This window comes from Schistocerca americana, chromosome 2, assembly GCF_021461395.2.
Source record: "Schistocerca americana isolate TAMUIC-IGC-003095 chromosome 2, iqSchAmer2.1, whole genome shotgun sequence".
NCBI classification, from domain to species: domain Eukaryota; kingdom Metazoa; phylum Arthropoda; class Insecta; order Orthoptera; family Acrididae; genus Schistocerca; species Schistocerca americana.
Window position 1 is genome coordinate 306,473,669 of NC_060120.1, and position 26,713 is coordinate 306,500,381.

The window sequence follows — 26,713 nt, forward strand, 5'->3', positions numbered from 1 at the left end:
TTAAATTTTCAGAAGAGTCTTCATTATCACCTACTTCCTCATTTTAGCGCCCATTGTCCTTACCTCCACTGGAGGTTGTAAAGAAGCATCCAATGTCAGTCCATAGTTAGCATCTTCAGTTGGAAAGTTGTCTATGATATCTGCAACGAAACTGAAACGTATATATAAGAGCGCAAAGAAAAGCCCATACACTTCAATTTGTTTATGAAATAGCCGGAAAATAATGATTTTAGTCAGTCATGTCTTTACTAGCTCTCGCTATTTTACAGTCAACCGTCTCAATTTGACCGTCTTTCCATTCAAATCCAGGAACTGCCGCACTGTAGCTCGTGGGGAGCCCGTAAGTCGAGGTTACGTGTTGTACGCGCAAACGAATTTGACACTTGGCGCCGATGGGAGCGACTGCAGAGGCGTTTCCCACTTAACGGCCGCTCCCATAAGCCAGCGCGCCAAGAGTCAACTTTATGTACTTCGCGCTTAAGCTTAAAATGGTTGCAGTGTGGCAGAGCGAGTGACGATTAACCAGTGCGCTCGAGTATAGTCAGGTCTTAATTGCATACTCTGACTAAGTTGCCCACCTTCTCAAACTAGGTCGTTTGTGGGAGCCGACATTTTACCAACGTGCTTCCCTTGTTAAATATAAAACATGAAGCCTAGTGGATGATGTTTTGTTGAAAGCGCTATGAATAATTTAAAGACGTGCCTGAGTTTTTATTGCTGGGTAGATAACAGCTGAGACGTCACTTTCAACTCGCTTTCTTCTTCTTCCTGCATAATTTTTATGGGCAGAGATTCAATAGATCTCGATAGGCGGGAAGCTGTAGTAGTCTAAACTCTTGGAAGGCGACTGTCTGTTTCGCCCCACTTTCGTATAGTGCTAGTGACCAGGCTCTCGCTTCTGCTTACACGGCACGTATCATTCGCAAAACCTCTATGGGTGAAAAACTAACATAGCATTTGCTGGCACTAGCTTCAATAGAAAATAGACGTATATTATTTATGATACTTACTCGTTACGCAATCCGATTAAATAGTAGTGTTCCATTCTATTTTGTGATTTATTTTCCCTTCTACACAGCTCTAGGTAATGCCCTGGACGCCATTTACTCTACTGGTAGTGCAAAGCGTAAAGCAAGAGATGAAAAGGAGAGAAAGATACATGCTGTTATATCTAAAACACGTAAACTGTCCGAGTTTTTTAATGTTCAGAATGATTTTGCCGAATATACAGAAAATTAAGCACAAAATACAAAAGCTGTAGCTTTTTGTAAGGATGACAGTTATACTGCAGAAGATTCATCAGAATATGCAACTTTTTCCGATGTAGTTACGTTTTCCAGACGTGATACAGCATGTGAACAGACGCCAAGTCTTCCCATTTCAGACATAGTGTCTCCAAGCCAAATTGAACTGAAAAGCATAAGAAGTCCTATCAGCCCAGAGGCCTTGTCTTCAAGACAAATAAGAATCGAAAAAATGTTACAGGCTTCTGATGTTACTGCATCTTGTACAAGTGGAACACAAAGTGGAAATAAAATGTATTCTAATGATACTAGTGAGTGACAAAACAACTTTGACAGAGATTATTGGATTATGAAAGAAAGTAGCGCAGTTCAGCATATGAACAGTAGTTTTTTCTCTTAAATGAAAATATATGAGAAGGAAAAAAGCCAGGATTCTGTAGAAAGTCATTTTTCACCTATGAACATAAACAAACGAATAAAACTTACATGAGAAATTGGTTGTGCTATTCAGAAAGCAAAGGGCGACTGTTCTGTTTTGTTTGCAAAGTGGCAGATTCTGACGGCTCGCCACAGTTTACGAAAGACAGATTAGATGACTGGAAGAATGTAGATATTTTTCTGATAAGACATGAAGAAAGCAGTTCGCTTAGAAAAGCGATAATTTTTCCTGTTAATTCTAAAATAGAAGGATGCACGTGCCGATTCTAATCTTATAAGCCAAATTGAGAAGGAACAAAAGTATTGGCGAACACTCTTAGAACGAATTGTTGCAGTTATAAGTCTTTTAACTCAGCGAGGGTTAGCATTTCGAGGTAGTGATGAAATTGCTGGTTCACCCCATATGGAAATTATTTAGGGTTATTAGAATTACTAGTCAAATTTGATGTGATTCTGGCCCAACATATACGTATTCATGCAAATTCTTATTGGCAACGTTACGTAGCGCTCTGTATGAAAATCACTGGCTGTGCTGTGTGCAGTCTGTGGCTAGTTTGCATTGTTGTCTGCCATTGTAGTGTTGGGCAGCTGGATGCGAACAGCGCGTAGCGTCGCGCAGTTGGAGGTGAGCCGCCAGCAGTGGTGGATGTGGGGAGAGAGATGGCGGAGTTTTGAAACTTGTAAGACTGCATGTCATGAACTGCTATATACATTATGACTTTTGAACACTATTGAGGTAAATACGTTGTTTGTTCTCTATCAAAATCTTTCATTTGCTAACTATGCCTATTAGTAGTTAGTGCCTTCAGTAGTTTGAATCTTTTATTTAACTGGCAGTAGTGGCGCTCGCTGTATTGCAGTAGTTCGAGTAACGAAGATTTTTGGTGAGGTAAGTGATTTGTGAAAGGTATAGGTTAATGTTAGTCAGGGCCATTCTTTTGTAGAGATTTTTGAAAGTCAGATTGCGTTGCGCTAAAAAGTATTGTGTGTCAGTTCAAGCACAGTCATGTATAAAATGTTCAAAGGGGACGTTTCATGTGTCGACCCTTAGCCGAGGATACCTCACTGGAATCTTCTGATTTTTTCTTGTAGTTTGTGTAATTAGTGTAGATTTTGTTTATTGCTAGCGCGTAATTGTAGAGAGAATCTCCTTTGTAGTTGCAGTCTTTCATTGTTGTACAGTAAAACAGGAGTGGCACACATGTAAATTTGCACCAAGTATTTCGCAGCTGCGCTTGCAATTAACTAGATATTATTTTCAGTGCTATGTTAATGCGTTCTCTTATTTTTGCTCTTCAAATTGTGTTTTTCTGTGTTGTTGTGTGAAATATTGTGACAATAATGGCGTGTGAAACAATAATACTAGGCTCCAAAGTAAACTGAGAAATGACAATGAAGACGAAAGCAGTGTGTTAGCGCCACCATGTAATGAATTAACAAATATTCAAAGTAGTAATTTGGTAACTGTGCATAGGGAAATGGAGAGGGCGTCAAATAATGGTGTAGACAGTGAAACAGGTAGTGAACAGGGAAGCATTATCGATCGATCGATCGGTCGGCAACAGCTCGCCTCAGGAATCGGGAATGACAGAACACAATAATGCAAATACTGTAGACTCTGGTTTTGGGTTCTCACCGTTTTCTCAAATGAGTCAAGACTCATTTTCCGCTTGTCAAAATGTGAATGTTGCCGGTGTAAATTCACTGCCGAAAAGCACTGAGGAACATGTTTCAGACACCAGTGCATTGTTATCACAATTAATGCAACAAATGGGACAAAAGCTTCAAAAGTTAGACACAATGGAACAAAATCAGAGACAAACACAGCAAAAGCTACAAAAGTTAGATGCAATGGAACAAAATCTTCAAAAGTTAGACACAATGGAACAATACCAGAGACAAACACAGCAACAGTTAGACACAATGGAACAAAATCTTCGGAAGTTAGACACCACACTTGAACAAACATGTGAAGATTTAACTACTGAGTTACATAACATTGAATCGAAATGTCAAAAAGTCTGTAATGACGTAAAAACACAAATTTGTGAGCATTTTCATTCATTTTTTCGCATCATGAAAATGCATTACAGAATCACGAAGCAGCCATAAAAGAACTGCAAACTGTTGTTCATGAAAATCACGACACCTTGCAAGCTAAAATTGACTCAGTTGCATCTACCGATTTGGTTACGCAACTTGCAAAAACTCAGGAAAACTTAAAGGACACAGTAGATACGATTTCAACACAAATGGACACTCTGAAACTTGGTTCAGAAAAACACACAGAGGAAATAATTTCACTAACGGGTAAAGTAGCTGAACTTTCAGATCAGTTCACTAACTTATCTACAAAGGTAGATGATGATCTGAATGACACAAGACCTGTAGCCTTCATGGACACAGAAGAGTATGAACAAATTAGAAAATTCAAACAAAATCAAAATCAAATCAATACACAGTACAAAAGAGAAATCCGGGAAGTACAAGATCAGTTGGCACAAGTAATACAAGAATTACATATCTCAGAGGACACTCGTGCTCCAGTATGGGAAGAGGAACATAGAAATACGGAACAACCACAAAACAATAACACAGGACATTTCGGAAATTATGAAAGAAATTGGCAAGGTGCACCGAATTTTGAAATGGAACCGCCGAAACGACATAATAATGACCGATATGTGACTCGCCGACATGATGATTTTGACTATAAGCTGTTCATTACTACATGTAAATTTAAAACATTTAAGAATTCTGGCAACGACATTCATCCACAAGCGTGGCTCCATCAATTCTCTCATTGTTTTCCTCCCAACTGGTCATTGGAGCACAGGTTAGAATTTGTGTGTGGCTACTTGGAGAATGAACCAGCTGTAAGAATGCGATCGGTTATTCACGATTGTCACAGTGAAGGAGAATTTTATCATGCCTTCCTCTCAGCATATTGGTCTCAAGCTACACAAGACCGAGTAAAACATAGCATCATCATGATGAAACACTTTGAACAATCAGAATTTTCCAGTCTTGTCAAATATTTTGAAGACATGTTGCATAAGAATCAATATCTTTCAAACCCATACAGCCCTTCAGAACTCATCCGCATTTGCTTAAAGAAATTGCTCGATCATTTAAGAAATATTATTTTAGCAGGACGTTGCAAAGACGACATTGAAGCTTTTCAGGGACTCTTACAAGAATTAGAAATTGACACTGACAATCGCGGAACGCGAAAACAGGAACACAACAATTACAGGTCACATCCATCACAATTCCGCGATGAAAGAAATAATAACTGGACACGACAAGGCTATTCTCACAACGGAAAACGTGACCAAAACAGACACCACCCTTATGACAACCACTGGCAGAGTAATAGTTACAGAGAAAGATCACATTTCCGTAATAATGAATATGACAGAGACAATCATAGAAACAGACAATTTGGCAACCAGAACTACTATTATCACAGGAGACAGAATAACTTCAGACGCAACGGTCCACCGTGCAGTGATAATTCAAGGAGAAATTCTCCACCACGTGACCGACAAGAAAGAAACTATGGAATCTACCGACATGACGACAGACGATATGATCGTAACGACAGACCTGAATTGCATCAGAACTGGCGGGATTCAAACAGAGCAGGGCCCTCTCGACAAGGTGAATTTGTAGAAGTTAGGTCTCCTAATCCCAATAACGACGCGCGCCAACAAAGAGACAGACAATGACTCGCACTGCAGGCAGCCACGTGCGCCGGCTGGCTCAGCGAAAAATAACATAGATGCTAACCTTGAGAAAAATTCCAGGATTCTTTACCGACGTATACCGCATGATAAATGCATTCAAGTTTAAACTCTGAGTACTATGAAGAGTAAAGGATTGCACCACACTTTACTGAGAGATAATCTATTTTTTAACTTAGTCTTTGCCATAAAATTTTTCACTTCACGCTGCTAGTACAATTTGTCACACTGAGAAACTGTTAACATGCAACAATGTTTGAAGTTAAATATCCAGTCAAGAACCAAGAGAACTTATTTAAACAGAAATTACGAATGCATTGTTATTGTGAACAGACGACACAGTGTTATTGTGTGTGTACATTCTTGCTTGTTAGTTGCACGATTACGCAACGACTATAAGGCTCACATACTTAGAACATTTATCAGTACTGCTAATGAGATTTTAATGCAACATTTTGGTTTACTTGAAAATACATTCTGGATTTAAAGTACTTTCTGTGAGATACCAGATGACACAGTGGTTAGTTTATGTGACAGCTACACGATTTTATCACGACGCTACTAATGAGCGACAATTTACAATGTTGTTTTTGCGGTGTATCTGTTTTATATCTGCACAGTTTTTCTGTATTATTCTGGAAAGTAAAACATGTTTTAGTAGTAATTTTTGTGGTATAGCTACAATGAGACAGCCTTTTTCGTAGCACAACAATATGTTACATTATAGTACTTTCTTGATCACTGTAAGGTACGTAATAACTACGATATCTATACGCAAAGCATTTCACTTTCGTTTATGATGAGGTAAGTACATTGACTTCAGCAGAACTTTGCTTACAGAGGACGATAACTACGACACTTCCACAGAATTATCTTACAGCAAGACGCACATTTAGCGCTACAGGACACGCATTTGAGTGATTAATTTGGTACTTGAACCATTTATGCATTTGAGTGATTAATTTGGTACTTGAACCATTTATGCATTTGAGTGATTAATTTGGTACTTGAACCATTTATTTTTAAAGATTTTGGAATTACAAAGATACAAAAGTTTTCTGTGATACATTTCATTCCATTGCTGTAATCTGTAACACCTGAGGGTATAATTACATTAATCCTCAGGGGGGTACATGCTTACTTTGTGTACCATGTGTGTTGCAAGCACAAGGAGCCCTAGCTAATATGGTATTTGCTTATACAACTTTACACGTTGGTACCATATTTCTCTAACACAGAATTAGACAGCTATCTGATTATTTAACAGAGAAACAAACATTTTTTTTACTACGTCAGTGACACATGTTTACGTAATTACACAGTTGGATAACTTCACACTTATGAAATTGTATTTTGTCTGTATTTTGTGAACTGTTCATATTTTTATTTGGAACCATTGTGATACTATGAGAGCTTTGAATGTCGCATTTGGTATGGGATCATGATTTTAAAGTACGTTTGAGGTAGATGACACTATTGAAATGAGCAGAGAATTTTTTTTAGGTTTTGAAATTATTGGAGGAAGCTACGACGATTTTGAGAATTGACTGAGATGTTATGATATTATTACAACGACGATATGTATTATGCTGTTGAGGTATGTTTATGATCAATAAGCTGATGATATATGAGGAATTTGATTATGCTATGTATTTATTATGATGAAATATTGAAGAAATGTCGACGAATATGTATATGTGTAATAAGGTAAGGAATAATGAGTAGTGGTTAGGGACTCTGGTTTGTGAAAAAGGATGTTGGAAACCAAGAATCGTACTTTAAGAGTTATGAAATGTGTGTAAATGCGTGAATGTACCACAAAGCCGACGACAATTTTTTGGACTCTGTTATATTTACAAGATTTTGTTTCTACACATTTGTAATGTAAATTCTCGACCTGTGAAATTTTTATATGAGACTGCCACTGTAGCGGAAACTGCTGTCGTAAATATTTCGGTAAGAAAGTTAAGTGACCACCATCACGTAATGCGTCGTGGGCACCCAGCTGCGTGACAATTGCCTGGAAAAAAGCCATTAGTGTGTGCCTTTCAGAGGCACAGGTGAAGAAAAAGAAAAGGGGGAGGCCATTATCCTCGCTATCGACATAACTTTGTAGAAAGCAACGCATATACGACACGCTCAAACTTGAAAACATGATTACACTGTAGAGTTCGTAATTCATGATATTTACTGAAATGAAATGATGAGAAACATTTCATGTCTATTGTCTTGCTAGTTGAAAGATTGTTTACTACATTATGAAATGCCATATGGCTAGTGAATGACGTTTCACGCCTTGCTTTGCCTATTTTGTTTAATATCTAGTTTCTAGCTGCACTGCAGCATTGGTTAAAATAAAATTTTATAGATGTACTAATATAGATATTTTATGCCTACAGATCCAGTAAAAAATAACTTTATGATGGATGTACTCCAAAAAAATGAGGGAGCACAAAAAGACATTTCCACTTCACAGCAATTGCATACATAATTTTTGTCAGTGACTTGGTAACTTGTCTGCTAGAGCAAGTTACAGTGATGCATCACTCTAGTGTTAAGATGTGACATAGGTATTAGACATGGCCATTTTAGTGTAATATTCTTTCGGTTGAGCTTTGTCATATTTAGGTATAAGTTCTTGCATTTGCTGCTGCTGTTTGCCAGGCATAGTACTACTGAATTTCACTATGTATTACTCTGTTAAGCCGGTTTTACTACGGATTTATTTTTCTTGTTTGCTGCGCATTGCCTTATATTAGTTGTAATATTGCATTTGCTTTGCTAATTTATGCTGCTTGCTTTGCCAATTTGAATTTTTTTCATTGCTGTTTGTATTAATTGTTTTGTGCTGCTGCATTGCCTCGTCCCTTAGTTTAGCATCTGAGCTCAGTAGATTTAAGTTAGCTTAAGATGGGGTAGGCTATATAAGAGAACAAGTTGTGATGAATTGGAAGAAATGCATTGAGAAGCTATAAGAAAATGGTTTGGCCAAAAAAGTATTTTGAAAGAGGATATGAACAAAAAAGTAGGGTTTAGGGACAACAGGTTTAGGTAGGATTTTCTTGGAAATAAATGATGAGGTAAGATAACGGAAAATACATAATGAGGTAAGAAATATGTGAACATATAAATACAGAAAGCATGCTTGGATAGGATTTTTTTGGTGGAAACAAATGTTGAAATAAGATTGGTTGGTTGGTTGGTTGGTTTAGGGGAAGGAGACCAGACAGCGTGGTCATCGGTCTCATCGGATTAGGGAAGGATGGGGAAGGAAGTCGGCCGTGCCCTTTCAGAGGAACCATCCCGGCATTTGCCTGGAGTGATTTAGGGAAATCACGGAAAACCTAAATCAGGATGACCGGACGCGGGATTGAACCGTCGTCCTCCCGAATGCGAGTCCAGTGTTTGAAATAAGACGAAAGATCTATGGAATGAAGTTTTGGGTTGGACTGCAGTACCAAATGTTACACTGAAAACGAACCCTGTCCTTTCCTCCTGTGTTATTCTGGTATGTGTTTGTGTACTCTTGTGTATTTGTGTTTTTCCTGTCTTTATGTGTTTATCTGATAAGAGATATGTTGTAGAATTTTTCTAATCCTATGTTATTTACTTTGTAAAGATGTTTAGACATTATTTATTCTGTTTTGTTGCTCATGTGTGAAGTTGATGTTTCAAAAGTTATTCTGATCTTTTATGTATGTACTTATGTCATAATTCTTGTAACAGTGATGTACATGTTTGTTTCTACTCTTTTGTAAAGCCTGTTTTACTAAAAATGTTATCTGTATTGTTATGTTCTTTAATGATGTATTCTGTACCTTTGTAATTGTATTCTTATGTTATAAAATTGTAATTGACACCAGCTCAATTAAGTAACTTGTAAGTTACATTTCACCGCACACGTTTCTGTTGGTCATAGTATATGGACAATATGTGAGAAGTAGGGACTGATAGTGTTTGCACGTGTGTTAATAATTCAGCAAGGGACTGGATAACAGCATTGCTGGTTCGGAGGACATTTCAAAATAATTTTGTGAGTGCACAAGTGGTGGTTCATGGACTTGCTACATTATCCGCAAGACTCTTCAATGGTGATTGTGCACCTGCACAGTCAAATAGATGGCTGCTGGCCATCTCTACAAGGACTACAGTGGGTCTGCATCTTTGATGGCCCACCAATACCATTATTTCTACAAGGAGTACAGAGGGTCTGCATCTTTGATGAACCGCCAATACCATTATTTCTACAAGGAGTACAGTGGATCTGCATATTTGATGGCCCACCAATACCATTATCTCTACAAGGACTGCAGTGGGTCTGCACCTCTGGTGGCCCACCAATACCATACTCTCTACCAGGACTACATCACTTCCTCTGTGATGACTTACCTACCAATATTCTTCAAAACTTCGACTGACTCTGTGGTGGGTTTGCTCTGTTGTGGCCCATTACCTGTCTGCATGTCAAGAGTCAGCACTGTCTTTCCGTTGGAAGGACAACACTACTTCTTCAAGACTGCATGGAAATCCACTACTTCCATGTGCATTCTTTTACTGCTCAGACTTTGAAAAAAACACTGCAATTTTACTGTGATGAATGATCAGGACTGTCTTTATGGACTGTGAGAAAATTTTAGCTTTTGACCAACATTGCATCAATAAGTGTGTGCATTTGATATCTTTGTTAGTGTAATTATGAAAAATTTTATCAAATCATTATTGGCCACTGCCCGAAACAATTTGTAAAATTTTTTGTGGGGTGCATGGGGGCTATGTAAGTAGGCTGTTTATGTTTTCTTATTAGCAACGTTACTTAGCGCTCTGTATGAAAATCACTGGCTGTGCTGTGCGCAGTCTGTGGCTAGTTTGCATTGTTGTCTGCCATTGTAGTGTTGGGCAGCTGGATGCGAACAACGCGTAGCATTGCGCAGTTGGGGGTGAGCCGCCAGCAGTGGTGGATATGGGGAGAGAGATGGCGGAGTTTTGAAATTTGTAAGACTGCATGTCATGAACTGCTATATACATTATGACTTTTGAACACTATTGAGGTAAATACATTGTTGGTCTCTATCAAAATCTTTCATTTGCTAACTATGCCTATTAGTAGTTAGTGCCTTCAGTAATTTGAATCTTTTATTTAGCTGGCAGTAGTGGCGCTCGCTGTATTGCAGTAGTTCGAGTAACGAAGATTTTTGGTGAGGTAAGTGATTTGTGAAAGGTATAGGTTAATGTTAGTCAGGGCCATTCTTTTGTAGGGATTTTTGAAAGTCAGATTGCGTTGCGCTAAAAAATATTGTGTGTCAGTTTAAGCAGTCATGTATAAATTTTTCTAAGGGGACGTTTCAAAAGGAAAGGGACATACGTCATATTTGTGAAAAACAATGAGCGACGAATTTATCCATCTAATTGCATCAGCCATACTGGATCATATTGTTTGCGAAATTAAGAGATTCAAATACTATTCAGTCTCAATGGATTCTACTTCCGAGATGTCTCACGTAGGCCAACAGACTTTGATAGTGCGCTATGTCCTACCATCCGAACCAGTGGAAAGATTTGTGAAGTTTTTGGATATGGAAGGTCATACTGCGGAAGAACTCTCCCAAAGCTTACTATCTTTTTTAACAGAGAATGGCATTAATATCAAAGATTGTCGTGGGCAAAGCTATGAATGGCAGGTATACCGGCTTAGAAGCACGAATTAAAGTTGTAAATAAGTACGCTGAATATATTTCCTGTTTTTCACATTTGCTAAATTTGGTCGCCAAGTGTGCTGCAGAATGTTGTACAGAAGCACCCACTTTCTGTTATTTCCTTGAAAGCCTCTGTACATTTTTTTTTTTACACTTCTACCTATCGATGGGGCATTCTTTTGAAAGTGCTGATAAATGATAGTACGAAAATTCCGATTCTGAAAAGGTTATCGGAGACGAAGTGGTCGGCCAGAGCTGATGCTACAAAGGCGCTTTTACTTGTTTTCATACGATCAAATAGGTTTTGAATGACACGAAACTTCCTTTCGTGGGCAAGTGCTTCGGTAGCTTAGACGGTAGAGCACTTGCCCGCGAAAGGCAAAGGTCCGAGTTCGAGTCTCGGTGCGGCACACAGTTTTAATCTGCCAGGAAGTTTCATATCAGCGCACACTCCGCTGCAGAGTGAAAATCTCATTCAAGTTTTGAATGACATATCTACTAATATGCATCAAAAGGTAGAGTGCCGCAATCAGGCATACGGAGTGGTTTAGAAAATGAGAAAGTTATAAACGGGAATAATGTGTGTCGCATGGAACAGAATCCTAGAACGCTTGCAAGCAACTAGCGTTTCACCACAGTCGTCTGAGCACCGGATATGCACTTTATAAATCCTTACATGAATATATCCAAGCAATGAGGTTCACATTTTCAGAGACTGAGGCAAAAGCCAAATCCCTGGCGACTAACTGTGAAGAATAGACGACACAAGCGAAATACGAAGTACGAAATACGAAGTGGCTCGACAACGCTTGGTGAAATAGAAAATCATACACCTGGAGAACATTTTGAATTTCAGGTGTTTATTGTGTTAACTGATAATGTACTGGCTGCGTTTGTTAAACTCATGGACAAATACCATCACCTGACTAATGTTTTTGGAATATTATGGGACTTTAAATCTCTTACAGCAGAAGAGGTCTTGAAAAGAATTCCTGATGTCGTGAATGCTTACGCTGATGATTTAGAAGAGTTGCTAGGCGACGAACTGGTACAATTCGCTGAGCTGCTGAAAACTGATATCGCTGCTGCCATTGACATAAAAAAAGAACGAAGCTTTGGAACTACTAATTTTTATTGGGAAATTCGTTAGGATCGTGTTTTCCAAATTTAGAAATAGCCTTACGCATTTACTTATCTTTAATGATCACCAACTGCAGTGGAGAACGTTAAAGCGCATTGAAAATGAATTAAGAAATACGATGGGACAGGAACGTCGAAATTACCTAAGTATAATGAACATTAAATACGATTTCCTCAGAGACTTTGATGTAACTTGCATTATTTTTAAATTTGCCGAAATTAAATCGAATGTTTATACGTAACAATCATGTTTCAGCCGGCAGCGATGGCCGAGCGGTTCTAGGCGCTTCAGTCCGGAACCGCGCTGCTGCTACGGTCACCGATTCGAATCCTCCTACGGGCATGGATGTGTGTGCTGTCCTTAGGTTAGTTAGGTTTAAGTAGTTCTAAGTTTAGGGGACTGATGACCTCAGATTTTAAGTCCCATAGTGCTTAGAGGCATTTGAGCCATTTGATTCTTGTTTCATTTTATATCCTAAACAATACAACCTAAACAAACCAAGGGCCCCGTGTCAGAATTTGCTACGGGTCCCGTACTTGCTTAATCCGGCACTGCCTATCGTGTATTACGCGAAGGTACTTGGCGGTGCAGGACCATAGGATGCGGACTCCCATGATCCACACCCACTGAAGGTCAAAGGGCACTCTACGCGGTGTAGTAATCACAGCCTGGCTTTTAGTGGCATTAAGCTCCAGATGCCGCTTGATGGTCAGGGCTCCTAGAACATAGCATGCCACTGCAAAAGCCGGCGTAGGGCGTCTACCTTGAGGCAGCGTACGTAGCGCCGTGTCCGCCTCCATATAATTTCGAAAAGAATCGTACCAATGAATTGTGAAATACGTAATTAATTAACTGATTATCAGCAGTGTCCTGTGCACTACGGCAACTTGCAGAAGGAAACGCCTTATAATAAATTTAATGTAAATCTCTAAAGTCATGTCAGTCGGTCACTGCTGCGACAGTGCAGTGAATGCAATCAGTTCCTGACAAAATGCCCTAGTGTGGTTTACTGAATGACATACGAGCTAATGTCTTGTTTCCAGACGAAAACGATAGAAGAATTTTAATGAAACTGACCTATGCCGCAGAAGGCTACTTATTTACATCAAAATGTTACTTGTTCTACATTGGAAATATAAAAAGAAACAAAATCGTAAGTGAAGAGACTGTCCCCGTCTATAATCTTCACTTCACACAAAATGGCACAGTAGAACAGATTGCGTCAGAAGGCGTGTGTGATTCCTCTGAGTTATCGCAGAATTTCTGGTTCATTCTGTATCACAGAGCATCGATCATCAGTTACGTAAGGATTGTTTATGGAAGTGAAAAACCCACTCTTATAGTAATAAGTTCCGGGGGCACGGCGGGAATTCCATATCGCCTTCTTGAAATGATCTGAGTGTAAGCATTTTATCAGCGCTGTATTCCTTCGGACCTGTGTACTGCGTGCCATGCGGAGCTGTATATGTAAGTGACTTCTTTTCGCGAGGCACTGCTGAGGAAATTTAGGGAACCGGCATTTGAAGCTGACTTCAGAACGATTGTACTACCGTCAACGTAAATTTCGCGTAAGGACCAAGAATATGAGAGAACTTAGGGTTCGCACTGAGGTATGTAGACAGTCGTTTTTCCCTTGCTCTCTTTCAGAGTGGAACAGGAAAGGGATTATAATAGTGGTACGTCGTGCCCTCCACCATGCGCAGCATAATGGCTTGCGAGATATGTACGTAGAACTAAATTTAGACGTGCGATTCCGTTGTGAGAATGAGGGAAGTGAAACATTGCGTCGTCCACTGCCTTCTCTTCAAAATTTCTGTTTACCATCACCCCCCCCCCCCCTTCACCCTCTTTCATAGAGATGCTGTACTGCCTGAAAGTGAGATGGCTACACGGCATGTTTATCCATAATCCCTTCAGTGATAACAATCCTGCTTACTTGTCCTCAAATGAAACCTTTCGAAACGGTAATACCAATGACACACAATTTTTTTCAATTTTATTTCATTTTTTCAAATAAAATTTATAATATTTTAAACATAAACGTTAAAGACGTGGCAGTTTCAACATATACCCCATTCATACCCCCGTACCACACAAAAGTGAACTCTAAGAAATATCACTGAAACACAAACTTTTCTTACAGGCTCAATTATCGGCTGTGCCTCTTTCATGCTAGAGGTGTTGCGAGCACTATACTGTGGGATACTCTGCCCTCAGAGAAACTACGAATTGTAATTAATTGCTTAACTCAAGAAATAATGACAGCTTACGCTTAACTTTGTTCTGTATCCGTGTAAATCAGTAACCATAATCTCTCAAAATTTTTTAGGCAAGTGTTAGACGCAATTTAATCCTCACCCCTTTCCTCCATCCTCCCTCTTCGTCTCCTCCTCCTCCTCGTCCTCTTCCTCCAAAAAATGTTGAGATGTGTGTGAAATCTTATGGGACTTAACTGCTAAGGTCATCAGTCCCTGAGCTTACACACTACTTAACCTAAATTATCTTAAGGACGAACACACACACCCATGCCCGAGGGAGGACTCGAACCTCCGCCGGAAGCAGCTGCACAGTCCCTGACTGCAGCGTCCTAGACCGCTCGGCTAATCCCGCGCGGCCCTCTTCCTCCTCCAGATTCTATTTCATCTCGTTTTTATTTCAGTAACGTAATGATAACATACTGATGCCATTAGTTCTGTGAAAGTACGTATGTCTGAATCGTAAAACGTAAGATGTAAGACACCTAGTAGACTTTATTTGACCACTGTAACGGATCAAACAATAAATTAAGTGGCCTCATGGTGCTCCTACCCAAATTTACTTAACGTACCTCGTAATATGATGCGAAGTGGAAAAGTTATCTACCTTTTTCACTAGGAGGAAGCATAGCAAATGTTTCCTCTTTTACTTCACATCAACTAAAGCTCTCTATAATGATCTTGAAAAACAATGCACCAATACAGATTATACGAACAGGACGTTACGGTAAAGTGCTCCCTGTTCTAGTATTTGTTGTCCCCATCAGACAGTGACGTGGAAGAGATTGCAGCTGTTGCCACACCAGTGCGCGACTCCAGACTCAGCCGAAAATGAAGGAATTTTCCTGTATTTATTCATTTTATTTTTATTTGTTTGTGATTGCCCATGTACTTAATATATTCTGTTGTTATAATTGTTAATTCTTTCTTTTGATTGGTTACTGTATCACTTTCTATATAACACCTCTTGATGTGCTATTGTCAAGTACTAACTTTCTTTTACTTTCTTGAGTTTGTTTGTTTAACGTAAACTCTTATACAGTCTCTGGTTTTCGAGTTTAGAGTAAATGTTTCTCCTGTTTGCTTCCTACATATTTATTTATTGTTCACCTTTTTACCTTTTAAATTGCATTACCACTGCATTTCAAAGATGACATTTACTGTCAAGTAGATAAGGAAAATCTTTTCATATGTTGTAAGTTCTTCGCCGCCTTGTAACCGAAAACCGGTTAACTGAGTAATTTAATCCTGTAGAACATAAGCAATATAGTGCCTTTCATTTATTAAATAAGTAAGCCATTTATCTAAAACGGTTAATGAACTTGACATTATCTATGGGAGCCGAGTATTAACCTGCAACATAAAGAAGAAATATAGTGTTTTAGAACCATTTGCTTAACGAACTTGCAGTACCGTTCATGAGTATTGACATATGGAGTGTTTATGAGTCTCCATCTTAACGAAATGTACATATGAGAATAAAAAATTCGTAAAAATTATGGCAAGCAAATGTTTCGCCCAACCGCGTATGAGGTTTTGAGAACAGATTTGTCATAGGAATACGATTATTTTTACCGTAAATTTTTGTTGGTCATATGTACATCATTATTCACGAAACATGGAGAAATATACTTGTTTTAAGGACGTGTAACACCATAATCATTCTCACATAGTTCTATTGTTTGTGTTACACCATGAATTATTTCTCAGTTTCCATAAATGTGAAAACATAGTTTAGTTGTGTATGTTATATTATGAAACATTTGTGCACATGAAGGGAAATTTTACATAATATGTTACATTGTACGTGAAGGAGTTGGCAAATGCTTTACAATGACTAGCCATCAAAGCACCTAATAAAATAAGGTGAGAATGATGTTGTTTGGTATACCTGTTGAAACATCTATGGGGACAATTTTCGTTTCCAAGAACTGTCGGAGGCCGGTCCGTTAATATCTACCACTCTTTGAATTATAGTCGCATCACCGTGAAACACAGACGAATCACACTTAATGATCGCTATTGCTCCCAAAATTTGTGCATTAAAAAATCACTGACATTCAATGGCCATTTTATATTGCATTCTTCTTTGTAGTACTTGTCACCTGTCGCAGACAGCTCGCAACTAAATAAAGACAGTACACAAACGCAGCTAAAAGAGTAGGCTCTGCTCAGTATAAGGCAAGGTGGCAACACTACTTGAGGGTTTTATAAAGGCAGCTACATTACTGGACAATCTACTGTCTGTGAGGTAAATTGTTTCGATGCTCAGTTTCGGAAAATTCAGTTATCTATCTACACGGTCTAGAGATGCAGTCGGTAATCGGCCTTGTTGTAAATGACGTCGCGAATATAGAGCATCTCTGCTAGGAATCCTGGCAGCTTACGCAGCTTATTTCTTATCTCCTGCAATGAATTATTGCCTTCGAGCCAAATAACTTCTTCCATGGTACAGGGACCCTCTGGCTGTTTGCTTGATCGGAGCGGGTGGGGTCGCATGGAATGGATCGGTGTTAACTAGAAAGAGGCCACACATGATTGATCTGCCTCAATTAATGACAGACGCAGCCGGTTAACTACCCGCGCAAACACATTCAGTTGTACGTTATATACCACTTACGACTGTCAGATAGCTGCCTCATCGAAGTATGGCGGAAGATGGAATCCGGCGCTGAGGCAGAGAATTTTAAACATAAAATGCCATTTCTTTGAACCCAAAATATGGACTGGACTGATCGAGGTGGTGATACTGAAATCACATTCAGTAGGACAGCGGTTAAAACCCCAGTTTCATCATTTAGATACAGATTTTAAGTGGTTTTTCTGAACCGCTTAAGGCGACTGCCGGAATCATTGCCCTGAAAGGGCAAGACTGATTTTATTTATCGCTTCGAGCTTTTGCTCCGTCACTAATAACATCGATGACGGAAGGTTAAATCCTAATCTTTGTTCGTTCATCGGAAATACGACGAACCTTATTAAATACTAACAATCTGAACTCGTAGACTACGAGTTTTCTATTGGATACAAACTGTTCAGAGAGATTCATTTTAATTGCATTACCGGATTCGTGGCATTATGTCTCTCTTCAGAAAGATGCATTTGTTTCAGTACAGTATCAGAGTCGTCAGAAGCATGTCGTCTTCCCCGTACTGCACAGAATTATTGTGTGGATTACTTGTAAATATAAAAAAAATGCTAATATGCATGCAATTGGAAAAATATAAAGTGTGTGTGTTATATGCACGTAAATGTGTTCTACTGAACGGCTTTTTTTTTTTTTTTGTCTCGCTTTGGTCCTTTAAATGCAAAGGTATTACACAATCAACTGTCCCGCACAAATATCTCCCAATATTCTTCATGACAATTGTAGCTTCAGACATGTACTTTACACTTAATGTTTGTTCACAAGCGACGATTATCTACCAAGCAAAATTATCATTTCCTGACAAGCGAAGGTCTAAGCTACCCTACGTAAAGGATAGAATGTCTGTGGGAGGTGCAATAAGTTAATAACAGAAAGAATGCTTTACCTATACAGCTACATTTATTTTTGAATAATGCAGGAATTTTTTTGTAATCGGTCTTCCGATTTGTTTTATGCGGTTCGCCACTATTTCCTCCATTCTGTCAGTCTTTTGATTTCCGAACAGCCACAGTTCAACGACCTCGCTGATTTGTTGTATATATTCCAGTCTCTGTCTTCTCCTGCAGTCGTTCCCTTCATCTCCTACTAGTGCCATGGCAGTTATTCTTCATCACCCTGTTCCTGCTTCTAGTCAGAGTTTTCCCAATATTCCTTTCTCGCTTGTTTTGCGAAGAACTCTTTGTACCTCGTCAATCTTTTAATTTTCAGCACCCTTCTGTAACACCATAGTGATCCAAACGGTTCGATTTTGTTATTTTCAGGTTTTCCTAAAGCCTGAGAAATTATTTTCTCAGATTAAGACGTGTTTGGTACTAGCATACATCTTTAATGGAAGAATGCTTCATTTGCCTGTACTGGTCTGCTTGGCCAATTACACGTCATTTTGCTTCCAAAGTAGAGAATTTCTTCGCATCATCAGTTTTATGGTCCGCAGTGTGGATGTTGGAGTGTACGTCATCGTCGTCAACGTCAGTGGTCTGCAGTGTACAAGCTTATCAAGAGAGTTGACTTGACATCAGGTGCATTGAGCATAAATAATAAAGCTGTCAGAGGAACTGCTCAAACCACTCTCATGTGTGGTCCTTGTGTTCTTGTTTCTCGCAGGATGTCTTTCAGTGTTGATAGTACTGGAACATTTGGTCATGGTAACGGTTGGATTATTGTGGATACTTTTGCTGCCTTACCTGTACTTGAGAACTTCAATGAGAGATATTTTATTCTGTATAAAACATATGTCTGAGCTGGCTAACAAGTACTTTGGTAAATGACGTTATACTAGTGATATGTCACTGGTGTTATCTACACGTAATGTAAGAAAACTTGGTCGAGCTGTAGATGTTTTTATTTGGATGAAAGGTCATAGAACTGCAGAGGAGTTTAGATCTCTATTCTGCTGCTTCTTAATATTTTATTCTTTATTTCGTTTACTCCATCAGTATCCTGTTATCATTAGACAGTTCATCGCATTAAACGGATCCTGAAGTTCTGACTTTCACAGAAGACAACAGTATCATCGAATCTTATCATTTATATCTTTCCACCCTGAATTTTAATCTTACTTCGGAACCATTTTTTACTTGCTTCATTGCTTTCTCGACATACTGGCTGAATAGTAATCTTCATGCAGTTGGCTACTTCTGCCATTGCATCCGTCCTTCATAGGATGATCCCAAACGACATCAACATAATTTCGGAGATTATTCAGGGGATTTTTTTTTTTTATGAGAACGAATATCCTGGTACAAGGAACCCGTGGCATTAGGTGGGTCGTTACAGGCTAAACGCATTTCGTTTAATTTTTTTATGCCCATTCGGCTTTGTAAGTGTATTGCACTAAAGATATCTGTACAACAGTGCAAATTGCAGTTTTGCGTTGATTCTCAGTCCTGTGACGGATCGAGCCACTTGAACAGTTACTCTCCAATCTCTTTCCTGAATTAGTGATTAATGGCGACTGTAAGTTCGTTGCTCTGCAGGGCGAGAGAGAAAGAAATTATAGGAGCAATGCTGGAACAACGATTTTTACATAATGCTGCCGTCAATGAACTTGAAACTCAGCCTCTGATCGGCACAAAACGCGTTCATGAGACACCTTGTGAAAATTCTCAGTAATACTAAAAAATTCTCTTCGAATAAAAATATGATCTGATACTTTAGCAGAGGATCGCTCTTCATATCCAATCGACATATTCCGCTGGCTCTCTTCTGACTTAGAAACAGGCAAAAATAAATGAGAGATCGCTTTAAGCCGTGCGCGGCTCGAGCACATGCCGTTTATTGCTCGTCATCCTGTTTTTTGTGGTTCTGTCGCCTCGTTTTTCTTTCAATTCGATTTACTGGCGTCACTAGGTTGATGGTTTGCTTGCCCGTGAGTGGCGGCAGCAGCGCTTATCGAAAAGTGCACTGTCGTACTATCTGTGGAGCGACCGCTAATATTTCCGGGTCGCCGTGTGTCTGCCGTCAGTCGGGTGCGGGAGTTCAGTCGGGGAAGGAGCAGCAGCCAGTACTCGCCCGACCGCTGGCGAAACACATGCACTGTCCGACGGAAGGAGACTTGAGCGGGGACGACCGATGGTTGGTCTTCTCATCGGGCGACGTGTATTTGGTCTTTTGACCGTTTTCTGCGCCTCGTCACTTGGCCATCTTGCCGGACGTGGGTCGGTTCCCTCCTTGTGCAGAGATGTCGTGGCCAATGGGCAAGAGTTACCTCTGCATGGATGGGTCCGAGCCAGGGTGCCCGGGTCGCCGTGTCTTCGAGTTCCGAACGGACATCGAGTTGAGTCGGGTTGGAGTTGCAGTCAGCTTCGGACATCCAAGACTCGCGCTACCGTCGCCGACACGTAACTTGAGTGGGAACTACCTGGGTTGGTCGTTCGGTCGGTCGTCTCATAGGACGACGTGTATTTGGTCGCCGACCGCTTGTGGAAACTCTCTGTGTCGAATTGATCGTCCTTGTGGTTCCACATTGATTGCTTTTACGATTGTTAGAGTTCTTGTGCAAGTGCATGTACGTCGAGCAGTGTGTAGCGTCTGTGATTTCCACTGAGCACATGAAAGCTGTCTGCGTACTGGAATAGGCAGTTGGTCGGTTGCGACAGAGTGGAATTGATTAGGTTGTCGGTTGGTTCTTCAGCCATCCGTAGGTCGTGTTGCAACCCGATTGTTTAGTGTTACGCTTGGGTGCCTGTCTCACGTAAGCTGTGGTTAGTTTCCTCCCCAGGCCGACCATTGGAACACTTCTGAGCACCACTGTTGCTTGTGATTGTCATTTTATTTGGTCGCAGGTACTGTGCCAGGCCTTCAGCCGTGTATTAATATTGTCTGTTTTGTGTTTAGTATATGACCTTCAGCCGAACTTCATGACAACTATTTTAACATTAGTCTCTCAGCCGTGTTTCATTTAAAATTCTTGTTGCTCTGTATTTAGGCCTTCAGCTGCGTTTGTTTCAGAATCTGTGGCTTTAATATGTAAACCCTTGTCTGTAAGATTTCTCTTTAATTATTTTGAATTCTTGAAACGGCCTTCAGCCGTGTTCTGTAAATGTTTATCTTAAGGTTGTCTTTCATTATTCTTGAGTAATAGTTTGGGCCTTCAGCCGACCAGATATTTCAAGTTTTCTTAAGATGTTTTCCTGTTGTACTGTGTAAATACTTATATTTAAAGCTTCTCTTTTATTGCGTAAAGAAAATTTTTTTATTGGGCTTTCAGCCGAAGAATTATCTTGAATATGGCCTTTAGCCGGACTTTGTAGATGCTTGGCCTTTAAGGAATTTCCTTAGCTGATCTGGAATAGTATTTCGGCCTTTAGCCGAGAAAATATTGTAATTTTACTTAAGAAAGGTCTTCAGCCGTTACTCTGAATCCTGGTGTTTTAAAAGCAATCATTTAAACTTATTCTGGAGAAGTTACTTGGACCATCAGCAGTGAATTGATCTTTGTTGTTTTAAAGAGAAAACTGTGCATTGGTTCCAGGAATAAAGTTGTGTGTGTTCTTGTATAACTAACAGTAATTGATCTTGGCCCCTTTCCACAACGTGATCCGCTCTGTCCTGCGATACCAGATTTTACCATTGCAAATCATTCCGGGATGAACTTTAGTTTTTGTGAAACAATAAGCGCTAACTTGCGAGTGATGTATACGTTTATTAACTTCTACACAGGTCTAATAATCTTGGTTCCCATCGGAAAAGATAAACCTTTCGATAACAGGAAAATTATACAGCACATCATTATTATTTGCGTTTCTCGAAACGTCCCTTTCGAATGTGTACGCGCTTCTCCGTGGAGCGACGGCCATTGGTGTTCCTGCGGTTAGCGGCCACTTTGCTTGACTTGATCGACGGTGACGTAACCGATTCTCCTGGTACTCGGCGGTAACATGAAAACAGAACACAATATCTTTTGTAGTAACAAAAAAGGGGCGATATTCCTATTTTAAAATACGTTAAATAATGATAAAATCCTTGGCACACACACCGTCCAGTCACATGTATGTGAACACCTGTCAAAAGCTTGAATAATCACCTACTGCAGCGAAGCATGCAGGAAGTGAGTGAGATACTGGAAGCTACTGCCAGGGATTTGGAGCCATGGAGACTCCGTCGCCGCGTACAGCTACTCTCGGTTTCTCGGTTGAGGATCCATGGCGCCAACAGATCGATGGAGGTGGTCCCCTAGATTCTCGATTGCGTGTAAATTCGCGGATCTTGCTGCCCAGAAGAGACCGGTAAACTCATACTGGTGCTCTTCGAACCACGCAAGAACACTGCGAGCTCGTGACACGTTGCGTTGTTCTACTGGTAGATCCCATCGTACCGAGAATAAACAAACTTCACATAGAGGTGAACATGGTCCACAAGGATAGATGAATACTTGTTTTGATTCACTGTGCCTTCAAGAATGACGAGATTATCCAGGGAATGCCCTCCTGCCTGGACCCTTACCACGATAATTTAAGGATGTTTGCTTTCGGATGTTTCACGCTGTACACGACAACGGACGTCTGTGCGATGGAACATAAAACATCACTATTCTCAAAAGGCCACCTGTCATCATTGAGTGGACGTGCAGTTGCGATACTGGCGTGCAGATTCTAGCCTTCGCCGTCGTCAGTCAGTCAGCATGGGTGCATGAACTACGCGCCTTCTGCAGTGGCTCGTATGCAGCAACGTTCACCGAACGGTCGTTGAGCAGGCACTGTTGATAGCGCCTTTGTTCATCTAGGCGATCATTTTCTCAACAGTTGCACATCTATTCGCCCGTACACATCCACCCAGCAGTCGTTCGCCCCTGTCATCTTTGGCCCGCGATGCGTTACAGTTGCCGGGTTTGGACGGCGCCATTTTGCCCTGCTCGGTATACTGTATCCACAGCGGCACATGAAAAGTTTACAAAATTAGGCGTTCCAGAAATGCTTCCACCCCTGGCCCGACAGCCAAGGATCATGTCCCTTTGGACGGCTGATAAATCGCTCCGATTCCGCATTACGACAACGACTGCACTGTTTTCCGCGCTTTTCCGACACACTCCACTGTTAGTGCTGCCACCTGGCGCCTGTGAGTTGTTATTACACGTTGACGTCGAACATACGCGGTGGTCACATTAATGTCACTGAACCGTGTACACTGGATCGGTATCTGTGGAAAATACAAGTGCCGCAAATGAGTTTGCGACACTCCAAAATGTCGACGACACGCGCTGTATGTCTTGTGTGCAAACATTTGTTCCATTGAATCACAGTACTTGCTGTTGACAACAGTAATCCCCGCTTCACTCTTCTCCTCACCTGCATTCAGTTTGTTCCTTATCTCTGGCAGCATCAATCGTACAGTGATAATGACACCAGTATGGATAGGTTTACTGACGCAAAGTTGGCCGATATGTGCTACGCCTCATGTCTAGGTTCACCGAATGCAAAGGAAGAGCGGTACAACCAGCTACGCTGAGTTTCTCTGCAGCGACGGCAACCACGTCACAGTACTTTTGCTCGTCCACGTAGGTACCTACAGGAAGCCAGTTCGAATGGAAGATACTGGTCGTGTGATTTGTGCCACAGCATCAGATCTGGAAGACAATGTATCGCTCGCGACTGTTAACAACAATGCCACCTATTATCGGCGCATTGTAAGAGCTCTGACCACAAAACAGTCGAATCTTTTGAGAGTGCTCCACGACCAACAATGGAAAATTACAAACTTCTTCACTATTGTGTAGAGTCTTTCGCATAAACAAAAGTAACTCGAGTAAAACAGAAGTGATATCTGGAGTTCCCCAAGGAAGTGTATAAAGCCCTCCCTTCATATAAAATATTTAGGAGCCAGTCTGAACAGTCCTCTTCGACTGTTTGCAGATGGTGCTGTCATTTACCGTGTAGTAAAGTCATAAGAAGATCAATACCGCTTCCAAAATAATTTAGACAGGATATCTGTTGGGAAGGGAGTGAGACAGGGTTGTAGCCTCTCCCCAATGGTATTCAATCTGTATATTGAGCAAGCAGTGAAGGAAACAAAAGAAAAATTCGGAGTAGGTATTAAAATCCATGGAGAAGAAATAAAAACTTTGAGGTTCGCCGATGACATTGTAATTCTGTCAGAGACAGCAAAGGACTTGGAAGAGCAGTTGAACGGAATGGATAGTGTCTTCAAAGGAGGATATAAGATGAACATCAACAAAAGCAAAACGAGGATAATGGAATGTAGTCGAATTAAGTCGGGTGATGCTGAGGGAATTAGATTAGGAAATGAGACACTTAAAGTAGTAAAGGAGTTTTGCTATTTGGGGAACAAAATAAGTGACGATGGTCGAAGTAGAGAGGATATAAAATGTAGACAGGCAATGGCAAGGAAAGCGTTTCTGAAGAAGAGAAATTTGTTAACATCGAGTATAGATTTAAGTGTCAGGAAGTCATTACTGAAAGTATTTGTATGAAGTGTAGCCATGTATGGAAGTGAAACGTGGACAACAAATAGTTTGGACAAGAAGAGAATAGAAGCTTTCGAAATGTGGTGTTACAGAAGAATGCTGAAGATTAGATGGGTAGATCACATAACTAATGAGGAAGTATTGAATAGGATTGGGGAGAAGAGAAGTTTGTGGCACAACTTGACCAGAAGAAGGGATCGGTTGGTAGGACATGTTCTGAGGCATCAAGGGATCACCAATTTAGTATTGGAGGGCAGCGTGGAGGGTAAAAATCGTAGAGGGAGACCAAGAGATGAATACACTAAGCAGATTCAGAAGAACGTAGGTTGCAGTAAGTACTGGGAGAGGAAGAAGCTTGCACAGGATAGAGTAGCATGGAGAGCTGCATCAAACAAGTCTCAGGACTGAAGACCACAACAACAACAACAACAACAACAATCTGTATGGTTCGATTTGACCCTAAATCATGAGAATTGTGATGTCATCCGCATGAGTACCAATAGGAATCCGGTAAAGTTCGGCTACACAAATCAAAAGGCTGTTAGTTCAACTAAATGCCTAGGAATTATAATTGCGAACAACTTAACTTGGAAAGATCACATAAATAATGTTGTGGGTAAGGCAAACCAAAAATTGTATTTTATTTTACACTTAGAATCTGCAACAGGTTTACTAAAGAGACTCCATATGCTGCACTTGTCCGTCCTATGCTAGAGTACTGCTGTGCAGAAAGGAATCCTTACCAAACAGGAGTGATGGATGACATCGAAAAAGTTCAAAGAAGGGAATCTCGTTTTGCATTGTCGTGAAACAGGGGTGAGAATGTCACGGACATGATACACAAGTTGGAGTGCCAATCATTAAAACAAATACGTTTTTCGTTGCGGCGAGATCTTTTTATGAAATTTCAATCTCCAACTTGCACCTCTGATCGCGAAAATATTTTGTTGACATCCACCCACACGGAGAAATTCTCACTTAACAAAACAAGAGAAACGTGAGCTCGCAGGAAAAGATTTAAATGTTCTTTTTTCCGCGCGCTGTTCGTGAGTGGAACAGTAGAGAAATGGCTTGAAGGTCTTTTAAATCTAGTTACGAACAAGAGTGATAGGATGTTTTTAGTGATGATAATGTTGATGACAAATACAATGCTTTCCTTAATATATTTCTCATGCTTTTTGAAAGTTGTTTTTCCATTAGAACTTGCAAAACAATACTAGCAGTAAAAGGGAGACTGGACGGATGACTAGTGGGATAAGAATATCATGCAGAGCACAATGGGAATCATATCAAAATGTTAGGAGTAGTTACATTCGAGCGACAATAGCTTATTACAAACAATACTGTACTGTACATTAGGAAGGCAAAGAGTATGTGGCACGCAAACGGAATAGCTAATTCACATGTCAAAATTAAAACTACATGCTCAGCCTTAAAGGCAGTTTCTGGTTTGCAGCATAACGTCGAGGATATAAAGTCAGTAACTAGTAAAAAGGTATCTTTTACTGATAAGTCATATACATGTACAGTATTTAACAATCACTTTCTGAACATAGTTGGTAGGTTAAATAAAAACTTAGTTTCTACAGGGAATCATATATCTCTCTTGGAAAATTGCTTTCCGAGACTGATATCGGAAATACTCCTCCATGGTACTGACAAGGGGAGACTGAGTCAATAGTTATGGATATTACAGGGTGTCTAGCAGAATACTAAAGTACTGTGCTGCACATGTTATCCCTGTACAGCAATGTTTGTAATTTTTCCGTTAGGAATGGTCAGTTTCCTAAACAATTAAAGTACTCAGTAGTAGAGCCGCTTTATAAAAAGGGAGAAAGGGGTAATGTAGACAATTTTAGACCCATTTCTATGCCATCAGCGTTTGCCAAAGTTATTGAAAAGGCTGTTTGTGTAAGGATAATTGATCATTTTATTTCACATAATTTGCCGTTAAATGTACAGTTTGTTTTTAGAAGTGGTTTAACAACTGAAAATGCTATATTATCTTTTATCTGTGAGGTACTGGATTAAATAAAAAGTTTCGAATGCTAGGCATATTTTTTGATTTAACTAAGGCGTTTGATTGCATTGATCCCAAAATACTGCTCCAGAAGTTGGACCATTAT

The 26,713-nt window shown here is 40.1% G+C and overlaps 1 protein-coding gene across 1 annotated transcript in view; it reads right to left on the bottom strand.

Annotated features, from left to right (window-relative positions):
• Positions 1–26,713, bottom strand: part of LOC124593717 (sialin) — a 415,361-nt gene that overhangs the window by 352,511 nt on the left and 36,137 nt on the right. The gene's annotated exons all lie outside the window — the stretch shown is intronic.